The following is a 12,908-nucleotide window of genomic DNA, read 5'->3' as shown; positions in this document are numbered from 1 at the left end:
CTTTTGCCCTAAAAATCTTAAGCCCTGAGTTTTTTAAAATTTAACTCTATCAAAAAGGTTAAAATATTTTTCTGTTTTAAAAATCATTTCTTGGGACACCTGGATTGCTCAGTGTTTGAGCACCTGTGTTCAGCTCAGGGAGTGATCCTGATCCTGGGAGTCCAGAATCGAGTCCTGCATAGGGCTCCCTGCACAGACCCTGCTTCTCCCTCTGCCTATTGCCTCTCTGTGTCTCTCATGAATAAAGAAATAAAATATTTTAAAAATAATTTCTTATATTTAATTACCGGTAATATGACTCTTAGAAAATATGCATAAATAAAAAAAATTTTAATAGCCACTTGGAAGATAGTGTCCCTTGCTAGAAATCACCCGTTTAAGAAGCAGAAGATAGGAGGATCCAGAAAGGTTTTGTTTTCAGGAAATGTCTTGATAACAAAGTTCCTAAAGGTGACTATTTCCTACTATTTCATTTTCACTCTTTAGCGTATTTCCTTTATTATAGTGAGATCTAAGAATAGGAAGGTTGGGTAAAAAAATTGTTTCTTCCTTCCTCCTCTGTTCTTCTGGCAGACTTTAGTCAATGGCCCACTTTTTTATTTAATCCCCACCCCAACCCTTCTGCAAAATGCTTTATTGTTTCCATTTGGTCCATGGCTTGGGAGAGGACTCCAAGGCGGTTAAAAAGCTGCCCAGGGGCTTCAGGAGAGGTTGAGGCACAAGCCCTGGCCCCTGGGGGAAGCCAGAGGGTCCCCTTAAAGGCTGTTGGGCTTCAGAGGCACCTAGTCAAGAGTGAGCCTTTCTTTCTTTCTTTTCTTTTTTTTTTAAGATTTTATTTATTTAAATATTTATTTATTTGGCACACACCGGGGGAGGTGCAGAGGAAGAGGGAGAGAGAATCTCAAGGAGACTACATGCTGAGCACGGAGCCAGAGATAGTGCTGGATCCCAGAACCCTAAGACCATGACCTGAGCCGAAATTAAGAGTCCGACTCAACTCACTGAACCACCCAAGCGCCGCTGAGTGTGAGTCTTTTGAGGAGATACTCACCGAGCCCAACCTGGGGTGGCTCACCTTTGAAGATAGACATCAAATCTAAACCCAGGGAGCAAGTCTATGCATTAGCACAAGTGACACTTTTATTAAAAAACTCAAGTCATCTATACTCCTATTTGTGAATATATTCCTTTGCCCTTGGAGTCTAGAACTGTAAGCTCCTTAAGGGTTAGATATGTTTCTAAAGAATCTTAATGTCCCTTAGAATGTGCAGCCCAGTAGCTTGAGCCTAGTGACTCAAAGATACTTAACTGAAAAGTATGTTTCTTTAGACATTTCTAAACTTGTAAAACACACCTAGAGTTTGGCTGCAACTCCTATAATAAAGGAAGAAACTTAGCATTCCCTCTAGGAAGAGTCACCATGCCTTGCACAGGGTAGGTCCTCTTCAGACCTATACACCGATGACTCTGGAGCATACACTAGTGATCTACCATGACACTGAAGTCAATATAAATAAGACTGCTTTCCCTTTACCAAGTTATATTAACATTTTTTATACATGACTTTTCCAGAGTGTATTATCTTTCATTATTTTTTAATAGTCACATCCAAAAAATTACTACTTATTGCCAGAAAAGTTTTATTTCGTTTTCCTCAGTTAGAGACTTTCAATTATTTTAGGCATAGCTCTAGAAAAAGTATCTATACATATGGGTGTTGTAATTCGGTTTAAGAATTTGCTTACATAAAAATGCAAGCATTTTTCACACTTCCAGGTTCAGTTATGTACAAAATTACAGTTTTATTAAAACATTTTAAATGTTTACTAATACTCAAGTATATAGCTAAAGAAATACTGTATGTGAAAGAATAACTTATTTAGGTAAAGACAATACAGTTGTTTTGAGCTATAAATGAGAAAAATTCAAATTCATCAAAGCACACATTAGTTTCAATTCTTAAAAAGCTCTTCTTCATTTATCATAATTCTCTTCCAATAGGTATTTGCACTTCTTCAATTTTTGCGATTTTTAGTAACATTGCAATGAACTTCCCTGTAATTCAGCCTTGCAATTATCTCTCAAAAGCTTAATTTTGGGGTCAAGCCATATTCAGATATTGCATTTTGACACACATTAGCATAATGCTCCCCCAGAATGGCTGTATCCATTCACAATCCCACCAGTCCATGAGATTGCCCATTCTACAATACTCAACAATACTATGCATTACCATTCCTTTTTAGTCCTTTTTACAAACTGGCGAAAATACTTCATCTCAATTTGCTTTTATTCCCTTATTAGAAACTAACATTTTTAAAAAACATACCTCTACCTAAATGTAGGTATTTTTGTAATCTCATTTAAAATTAGTGGATTGGGTGAGCCATCGAGCAGATATCACTCAGTCAGCTGATATTCTTTCCCAGTTTTTTGAGATATGATGGACATAGAGCACTGTGTCAGTTTAAACTGTACACAAAATGACTTGAATCATATTTTAAAATGATTATCACAGTAAGTTTAGTGAACATTAATCACCACCTATAGATAGAAAAAAAAAAAAGTGTTTTTTTTTTTTTTTTTCCTTGTGATAAGGACTCTTAGAATTTCACAACTTTCCAAATGAAAGTTTGAACCTTTGATCACCTTCATCCAATGCCTCCACCCCTGGCCTCTGTAATCTGATACCTTTTTCTAAGTTTGGTTGTTTTAGTTTTTTTTTTAATTCCACATATATGGTGAGATCATAAATGCTTGTCTTTGTCTTACTCCACTTACTCCTCAAGGTCCACTCATGTTGTTACAAGTGGCGGGATCCCTTGTTCTTTTCTTTTCTTTTCTTTTCTTTTCTTTTCTTTTCTTTTCTTTTCTTTTCTTTTCTTTCTCTTTTCTTTTCTTTCTTTCTTTTTCTTTCTTTTCTTTTCTTTTTTCTTTTCTTTTCTTTTCTGTTCTTTCTTTTCTGTTCTTTCTTTTCTTTTCCTTTCTTTTCTTTTCCTTTCTTTTCTTTTCCTTTCTTTTCTTTTCTTTTCTTTTTTCTTTTCTTTTCTTTTCTTTTTTTCTTTTCTTTCCTCTTTTATTTTTAATGGCTGAATCATGGTCCATTTCCACTAACATTTTTAAAGCCCTTACTCTCTTTTAGATGCCAGCAATGTAAACGTGGGCAAGACAGGCAATGTCCCGTCCTCTCAGAGTTTGTGATTTAATCACTAACAAGGAAACAATCACCTGATAGTTTTGCTTTTAGTCTTTTTTTTTTTTCCATTGAATGTTGCATTATGACAGAGCTCACAGAATTTCATTGGTCATGTTCTGCCCATAAAACTAATTATCCGCAGGATGGCGCAGGATAATAGTGTGAGGAAGAACTCTTCATTAAAAAAAAAAAAAAAAAAAACGTAAAAATTCTACATAGGGTGAACTCCATGTGGCTGGTAATTAAGAAGGAGGATTAGGTTTTGAATTATAAAAAAAAAAAGCAAATGTCATTGTATTTCGGAAGCAGTTATTTTGTAGGGCGAGAGACAAAACTCTTAAAAAGCAAATACCCCACAGGATTGATAAGGACCTAGTTACCTTATCGTGTGACAGAGAGTGTGAGTGTGCTAAAGTTTCTTTCAAAAGTGGTTTCCGTTTTGTAAACACATAAAGCTTCCGCCCCAAGGAATAAGCTGTTTCACCATACGTTTTTAAGAAAAATGCTTTCCAGTGTAATGTTTCTCCTCTTTAAATTAATCACTTGGCCTGTATTCAGAAAGGAAGCGTATGAAAGAATGCTTATTGAGAAAGATGGATAGTTAAACTGGAAATTAAAACTTTATTTCTGAGGGTCACACCGGGAAGATGCTTTGCAATCTTGGCGAAATCCCAATCGGCCTTTGCTCAAAATGGCACTCTTCTCCCAATGTCTCAAAAGATATTAAGCCTCTCATAGAAGGGGGATTTTGTTGCCCCCTGCAAAGGCTTCTCATGATTGCAGAATGATCTATTTAAGAACGGCACACTTTCTCATGGAGGACACATTTTGGCACTCTCTTGTAATTATCTTCATTTACATAACTGGCACCTAACAGGCCACTCACCAGAGTGGAGCAATAAAGCTGTGCTTGCTCTGATCATCTTTATGTTGAAGTTAAGCCATTACACTGAATCCTGAGACATGCTATTGTGAAGTCCCCTGGCATTTCCACTGCTATCATTCGTCTGTTGTTATAGGAGAATGTTCACTGCCAGCATCCTCTGGCAGAAACTCAATTTCTGAGTCCAATACTAATTCATTACAAAGTCTGCAACAGCTGGGACACTGGTATATACAAATGAGGCATTCTGAAATTTGAGGACAAATCCAAAATACACACTCAGGACCTTCCCTGTGATTCCACAGCCATGGAAATAGCTTTGAAAAAAAAAAAAAAAAAAGAAAGAAAGAAAGAAAGAAAGAAAGAAAAAAAAAGAGGATCCTGTCAACATCTCACCCTGCCAACACCAAATTAGACCCTTGCGATTTGAGCCTCTATGGCAGTGCCACCTCCCTGCTCTTCTTTTATTAAGAACTGTTTTAAAGGTCTCAGCTTTGTCACGTTTCACGGGCCTCGGAAACATGGGGATGAGACATGCAATGTGGAGGATACTGGAAAGGACACGTTGGGCTCACCTATCCAAAGGACAGTCACCATTCTGTGAAAACAAAAAAAAAAAAAGGTGCTCCCAAGGTTACTTAGATAATAAGTCTGGAGGACGAACGGTGGGTAGAGCAGAAGCACAGAACAAAGTAGGAAGGGTGACAGTGATTAGAAACAGGGACAAAGAGCAATAGAATATTTTAAGTTTCTTTTGTTTTTAATGGCTACTTAAGAATGACATCAAGTAACTAATGCAGTGACAAATTCTACCAAAATTTTCAATGCCTCAAAATTTAATAGACTCTTTGGGTAAAAATGATGGTACTGTTATGCAACTCTTAGAAAACTACTGTTATATGATGGTATGTTTATGACACTTCAATGCCATGCGTTGTTTTTTGCTAAGTTAGTCAATCAATTTCTATTTGAGAAAAATATATAAAATAGTCAAAACATATAAAATAGTCAATTTCTATTTGAGAAAAATATATATTTATATATAAATATATAAATAATTTCCTTCTTATACAAGGAAAATGAAGACATTTAAATTTCACAGATTTCACTGACTCCTATCTAATGCATAGTTAATTTATAAATATCATGTGAAGCAGTAATCCTTTGTGTAAAAACTGAAAGGGTTATACTTCAAAATAGGTATTTAAATCTATTTTGTGATTCTAGATACACTAGTATGAAAAAGAAAAAAAATAATATATACAGACATACAAAATACAATAGAGGTTCTTTCTGTGAATTGCCTAGAAATGTTTTTAAAGTTAGGTAAAATGATAAAGTTTATACACCCGTGTGGCCACAATGCCCCAGATATTTTCACATATTAGAAATAAATACTAGTAATTTGAGCCTTATTTTGCTTTAAAATAGGAAATCATTTGTTTGTTATTTGCAATATGCCCTTTGATGATGATCTATAAGAAAAAGTAATTTAAAACTGAAGATTTCCAATGAACATTTGAACAAGTAAACTCTATTACATCAGATTCTAAAATTTAGGACTTTTTAGCTGTGATTTACCTTTAAGAAGAAATTATTTTCTCTGCAGATTTATATTTAAATTAGACTTCAGAAAGAATGAGAAAAATATTGAAAAATCCTTTATATAAAAAATTTTGTTATGAAAACTGCAGATCATGCTAAATTCTCATTTCAATTCACTAAGGACATCTACGGTAATGGTTCCCTCCCCATTTGGTCATCAGAATCGCACAAGAGGCTATTTTATAGAGAGAAATTCTTGGGCTCCACTCCCAAAGATTCTTAATTAGGTTTGAGGTGGGCTCTGAGAATGTCAGTTTTTTAAAAGCTCCCTAAGTGATTCTGATGACTAGTGAAGTCTGAGGACTACTGCTCTACTAGGTAAAATTTTGATAACCTTTGTAATTGTAGTCATGTTTATTACTATTACTATCATTATTATTCATTATAATGATATCATAGTGCATTACACAATGCACAGGAAATGAAAAGACATCCCCTGACCATTCATTGGTTCCATTTCCACTATATTCTACTCATTACGGACAGTACTATGGAAGAATCAAACATTTTAAGGCTAAAAAAAAAAAAAAAAAGACTTGGAAAACGTTTCATTAAATTTCTTCAAGCTGTGCTAAGGAATTAGGCCTAGAGAAGTTAAGTAATTTACCAAAGTCACAAAATTTTTAGATAGTATTTAGACTCCAAGCATTCTAGTTTTTTTCTTTTATTTTTTTCACTATACCACCAACTTTAAAGGTGTACACATAAAAATAAAATTAAGACTTTTAAATAATTTTAGATTATCCTACTCTCCCTTTTGTTCCCAGTGGATGACATCCCTTCTTCAAAATCCTATACCTTACTCACTCTACCCTCTGTGGAGAACTCTATCAGAAACCACTGGAAAAGCCTTTGGCCTGCTCTCCTCATTCATGCTTTGAGAAACTTCTTGTGCTTCCAGGTAATTGTTGTATGGAGCCACTTCTATCCGACTCCCCTATTGTCAGGTCCAGAGGGCATCAGAGATCTGGACTCAAGCAAAAGCATTCAGAGGCTATTAGTATTACTTTAGTTACATTACGGTTAAAAAAGCTTTTGAGAGTTGGCGTGGGATCATATACAACATTGTTTCTATGGGAACAGGAATTCCTGTTTCCAAACAACAGGCTCAGAAATGGTTGTGTGCAACGAAACCTATTAGTAAGTTGGGGACAGCCTGTTAGTGCATCTTAGTTAATGAGAGCATTCATAAACACGCTTCTCTCATATTAAGGCCTATGCCTTTCTGTTCACTTTGAAAAGGTCTTGCAGTAATGCAGATTGGAAAACCCATAAACAGGCACCCAGACATAGCTTTAAACAAGTATAAAGCCAATAATGAATTATATTGAAAAAGACAATACCCAAATTAAACCATAAAAAAATCTTAGGTTATAATACAACAATTTCTAGCCAATAAATTAATAAAAATATACAATTAGCATTTAACTGTAATTTATTATGCTAGTTTACCATTTATATCTCGTTGTTTTTAAAAGTTTTTTTTTTTTTTTTTGGTAGGGAGAGAAAGTAGTATTTTATGCTGTATTACTGAAAATTAATTATAGGACTAATTATAAAAAATACAACATATGCAAAGTAAATGATTATGCAACATAAAATTTTAGCAGTTAAATATAACCTCAGATTTACAGAAAAGGAAAGTTGACTTTCATGAGAAAATAATGTAAGCAAAAGTTAGTTGGAAACGCCACAGTGGAATATTCTTCTTTAAAGTTACTAATGAATTATGAATTTAATGTACCATTAGTAAGAACAAATTTTCATTTTGTAGCATAACTGTCTAGCCATCAACCCCTTAAGTTTAACTTCTCCTCTACTGCATTTCAGTACATGTCCTAAGGCAAGTTGTCTGATAAATTCTCCTCTAAAGATCTGGCTGGTCTTTGGTTCTCCACTGAATTTATTCCTTCCCCCCTCCCCACATACTCATTGATGCAAAAGCTTTCTGTTGCAGGATTCTTTCTTTGATTTATATCTTTTTTCATTGCACCAGCACACAACCAGTTTGTATCAAGAGACATAGAGAAATGTCAGTATGTATTTTTTAAAGTGCCCTTTATTCTATCGTTATATCCATTTGGTTCAAAAGATTATACATTTGTCTATGGAAAGTCTTAACTTGGGGAAAAGTTTGAAATTAGAAAATCAACCTTGTAAGTTATGAATATGCAAAATGAATGCTTTCACAGAGGCAAAAGTTAAGTCTGAACTACATATTTGTTCCTATCTTCTTCTTATCATCCTATTTTCATTTGCCATCCACTTCTAGTCCATTTCCTCTGCTTTTCTTTATCAAGCTTTAAACACTGAATAATTGGCATAGCCATACAGAGACTAGCTGGATGGAAGGACACTGGCCATTATGAATTCAGTTATAAAAACAGAATAAACACATCGGTGACAAACCATGAAAACCCAGTGTCTTCACCAATAACCAGTGCAGTTTAATTGCATTGAGCTGAATATTTTGGCTCATCTCATTCAGCAGGTCTCATTAGAACATTTTTTTCTTTTTTAAAAATTTTATTTATTTATTTATTTATTTATTTATTTATGTATGTATTTATTTATTTATTTATTTATTTAAAAAAGGGAGAGAGAAAGTGTGCACAGGGGGGATGGGTAGAGGGAGAAGCAGACTCTGCACAGTGGGGAGTCTGATGCAGGGCTCCATCCCAGGACTCTGAGATCTGGACCTGAGCCAAAATCAAGAGTCAGATGCTCAATCAACTGAGCCACCCAGGCACCCCTCATTGGAAATTGAATTGTGAAAGTTTAAAGTAAGACACAGCAACAAGAATCTCACTTCTTCTATGCCATGAAGATGGTGTAGTCAAAAAAAGTGATGTGAGCTTCTCCTCTGCTCATCTTTCAGATGTCAGTGTTTCCCAGTTCTCATCCATTTTGCTTTTTCTTATTACTCTATCCACTGGCTGCTACCTCTCAGCCTCCTCTGCATGTCTTCTATGTTTTCCAACTTTTATTGTTAAGTCTGTGGTTGTCTTCTTTTATTCCTTTCCCATTGATTCTCATCTCTCTCTTCCCTCATTCATCAGATGCCCTTTCTCAGATTTATGATTCTCTACCATCTGTATCCTGAAAACTCAGAGATTTATATCTCCAGTCCCTGTGTCTTCCATGAACTCGATATGCATGTCTATTTGCCTTGATCATAACATTAGCCTCTGAAATAAGCACATGAAGTTTAACATTTCATCAACTGAACTGCTTATTAACAAGCATCCCTCTGACAAAACTACTCCAAAACAAAAAACAAATCAAAGCCAAATAAATCAAACCAACCAACCAACCACCACCACCACCAACAGCAAAAAATGGTTGTTCTTTCTCAATTCAACATTTTGGACAAATCCTAAATGTTGCAATCATCCTTATTTTTTTTTTATCATCCCCCACATCAATCCATTCAGCAAAATCTTCAGAATGCATCCAGACTTTGCAACCAGCCTCATGCAAGCTCCCATCATTTTTTCCCTGCTCTACCTTGTTTCTCCTTTTTCTCTTTTTCACCCCCTTCCATACACTTTGCACACAGCAGCTAAGGCTGTTTCTCTTACCTTATAAAATTAAAACTTATGTCATTCTCTACTAAAAAGCTCTTTAATGGCTCACATTTCTAAAGGAATATTAAAGGGTTAACAGTGAGACTGAAGGTAGAGTCTTCTTACAGCTCCATCTCTCCCTAATATCCTTAAGGAGATAAGGGTTCTAGAAGACTTTCTTTCTATACAGATACCCCGTGTGACAGCTAATCCAAAGCACTTAAAGGCTTCAGCACACTCTTGTTATGACTAGACCGTAAGTCCCATGAAGGTAAGTAAGGTCCCTGCTAGCTTAATTCATCCACGTATCCTTTGGTTTCTTGTAGCTCATTGTACCTCACAGTTCGGTGCTAACAAAGAGTGGCTAAATGAATGGCTGACTCTTTTGATTGTCCACTTTTGGACTGGATGATCCCTCTGTCAGGAAAATCACTACTTCTTCTTGCCCTTCCTCCCTTTTGTATATTTGTCAAACCCTAACTCATCTTTCAGGATGAAGCTTGAGTTTCACTTTGTTTGCAAAGTTGTCTGACCTTGCCAAGCAGAAAGAAGTTCTGCACTCTTATTCCATAGTCCATTCACTATCTATCATATCTAAAGGAACACTTTAGTTGTTTACTAAAAATGTCCTTTCTTTTAAATTAATTATTTAATAAAAATATGTGTGTGTCCTCAAGGGTGAGAAATATGCCCTATTTAATCTTTTAAAAAATAGTACTGACAGTTTATTTCTAATAGTTCCTGGCACATAGCAGGTACTTACTGTTTTCTTAGAGATGAATACTAAATATTATCCTTTGCACTTAGGAGAAATGAGTTAAGTATATCCATTTCTGCAAAAGAGCCAGCTAGTTGTACACTCAATGTACATCGCCTCCTTATTCCTTACTAACAGAAATATGATCTTATTAGATAAGGAAATGTGTCGTGCTGAAAACTATGATACTCTGTCTCCTGTAAAGTTAGGGATGGCTATGGGGCATAGTTCTAGTAGATAAGACATTAGGAAAGTCTGCAGTGGTCTTAGCAAACACCTCTGTTGACCTGTTACAGGCATTCTTTTGCCCTTGGTTGTACCCGTTCTCCCTACATATTTGGGACACAGTCCTTGCTACCTTGTCACAAGGGACAGGCCAAGAGTGTTATCAAAACTTCAGCTGTGACATCTTTTAGACATTGAGTCAATACTAGCAAGTGATAACCTCTCATCTTCTTTGTTTTATGTAAAAAATTAATTCCCCCATTTTTTCTTAGTTTTTAACATCTCTTTTACTTGTGTTGGAATACTATTCTTAACTGATAAGAGTATCTGTAAAATGAATAGAGCATTATCCTTGAGGTGAGGAATACATTTAAAGTCCTGAGATCCAGTTCAACTTTAGCTTTTGGTCAAAGTAAGTTATTATGACTCTATGTATACAACGGTAAAATTGCATCCTATAAAATACATCACAGTTATGTATGAAAGAACCATCATCGTTGAAATATTACTCAGAATTACTCCACTTCTACTTACTAAGAGAGTTTTAAGAAGAAATTAATAGATTTTTAGCCCCCTAGAAAGAAAAGCATCAGTTTGGAGTTTTACGAAATTTTCCATTTTGCCTAATTTCCAATTTGCCAAATATGAGGCTCCTTAGTTATTGATGCAAAAGTCTGTTTTTTGTTTCTTTTTGAAGCCAGGCAGTAAGAATAGCACTTCACAATAATATATTTCAAGATATTTATGTTTCAAGATATACATATTTCAAGAAACTGATAGTGTTACACATCTTCAATAGTATCTTATTTTCAGAAATAGGTAGTAAATAGAAATAGTTAAGCATGACATTATAACATATATTTTTATCATTGAATAACACTTCTTTTCACAGTTTAAAGTCCTAATAAAAAAACAATCATAAAAGTCCTTGCATAAGATACCCTGAGGTACCTACTCATACAATAACCATCCATACCAGCCCATAATGAATTTAGCTTCTGGGTAACAGATGTTTTCAACATTTCAAGAATTCCTAGTGAGTGCTAACCATTGAGCACTTCATCAGTGCACTATGGCCAGTCATGGAGCCCTAAGAACTTTGAACTCATGATATTTGAAAGAACATTATAAATACTTAAACTGGGTTGCAATAAATACAAAATATTTTGTGTAATATTTAATACCGACACTTAAACATCTTCCAGAATCTGTCTCTATGCAAATATAAAAATAAAGAAACTAAGGGAAAACATACCTTGATCATTAGTATATTTCAAGTGAAAAGAAATCTCGAATCACTATATTCAAAGGGGTGACATAAAAGTAATTAATAAAATTTGGTAACATGATTAAGTTTTTCACCATTAACATTTTGGTATTACTAATACATGATTTCTTTCCTGTTTCTGTGCCCCATATTTTGTCTTAGTTTAAATGATAGTGCAACTATACATTAATTAATATCATGGTAAAGTGTTTATTTAAGACCTCAATTTCATGAAGAAAAAAAATTTGGATGCGCAAGTATTATATTACCATAAAAACAAAGTAGAAACAAAATGCAAAGATGGAAAACTTGTGTCAAGATAGGATAAACCTGCCAAAGATCTTACATCCATGGATGGGTAACCAATCTGATTATCTGGTAGATTGCTCAGTTTTATGGTTTATGTCTCCTTATGGTAAATAATCAAACACCATTTTGATATTCTTATCAGTATATTATTTCCCTCACTAAGCAACTATTTATTTAAATGTTATTTAAGTGTTAACTTATTTAAGTGCAGGTACCGACTGATCTAAATATCAGCTTTTTTTGCTAGCTTTTAAAATTTAGGAATAGAAATAGCAAAGAGAAAAAGGTTAGTGATTTTAAGGTGTTTCAAAGAACTATAAATGGCAAAAAGCTTGTCTAAAGACACATTCAGGAAACAGCATACTCAGGAAAAAGCAAGCAGAATGGAGTTTAGGTCTGGCACAGAAATACACGACAGGCCTGTCAATGTTCTCCCAACCTTTCCCTTTATCCATAACAGACGTAAGTCCTCCATAGGAGCCACTGAAGACAGATGAACCCTTAGGATCCTCATGAACAAAGAAAATTAATTGTAGGTGCATATGTGCAGGTGCATGTAAGATAGTATCTATTGCCATCGATGTCTTAGTAAAACTGGTAGAAATGGAGACCCTCAAAAGAAGTTCTAACAGACTGGTAAGAGCTTTCTGGTTTGGTTTTGAAATTTAGATAGCATAGACATTCTGGTTTTGTTTTGAGAGCAATCACCCTAACTTCATCTATTCTTGAATCTCCAAATACTGCTAAAATAGTTTGTAAAACCCGATGCATAAATATGTATATAAATTAAATCTCCCTGTGTTAAAATAATTGAAAGGAACAAATACAAAGAATCACAGAAAATAATGAAAAGCCTGACGTTTTAAATGTAATTCTGTTTCATTAATTTCAAGCACATATAGCAACTTGAGCACTTAAGCTAAGTGTCGCCAAGTAGAAATCCTGCTGACCTGCCTTAATTAACAGAAAAGAATAATTTGTAATTAGCACATTATTTATATGAGAATGAGTGCTCCTACATGAGTTTAAGTGTTTGAAAACAATTTGATTCCTTAAATCCTCTCCCCCCATCGATTTAATGAGTAACTTGTGTAATTAAT

At 34.6% G+C, this 12,908-nt stretch overlaps 1 protein-coding gene and 1 long non-coding RNA gene across 16 annotated transcripts in view; one reads left to right on the top strand and one right to left on the bottom strand.

Moving 5' to 3' along the window:
* FOXP2 (forkhead box P2) overlaps nt 1-12,908 on the bottom strand; it is a 555,335-nt gene that overhangs the window by 166,219 nt on the left and 376,208 nt on the right. The window lies entirely within an intron of this gene.
* LOC111098843 overlaps nt 1-12,908 on the top strand; it is a 49,653-nt gene that overhangs the window by 10,125 nt on the left and 26,620 nt on the right. The window contains exon 3 of the long non-coding RNA XR_005369785.1: nt 6,452-6,585. This is a non-coding gene — a long non-coding RNA (uncharacterized LOC111098843). The remainder of the gene's footprint in view (nt 1-6,451; nt 6,586-12,908) is intronic.

Source organism: Canis lupus, chromosome 14 (genome assembly GCF_011100685.1).
Source record: "Canis lupus familiaris isolate Mischka breed German Shepherd chromosome 14, alternate assembly UU_Cfam_GSD_1.0, whole genome shotgun sequence".
NCBI lineage: Eukaryota > Metazoa > Chordata > Mammalia > Carnivora > Canidae > Canis > Canis lupus.
The sequence above is the reverse complement of the archived record's forward strand: the minus strand, read 5'-3'. Positions and strand labels throughout refer to the sequence as shown.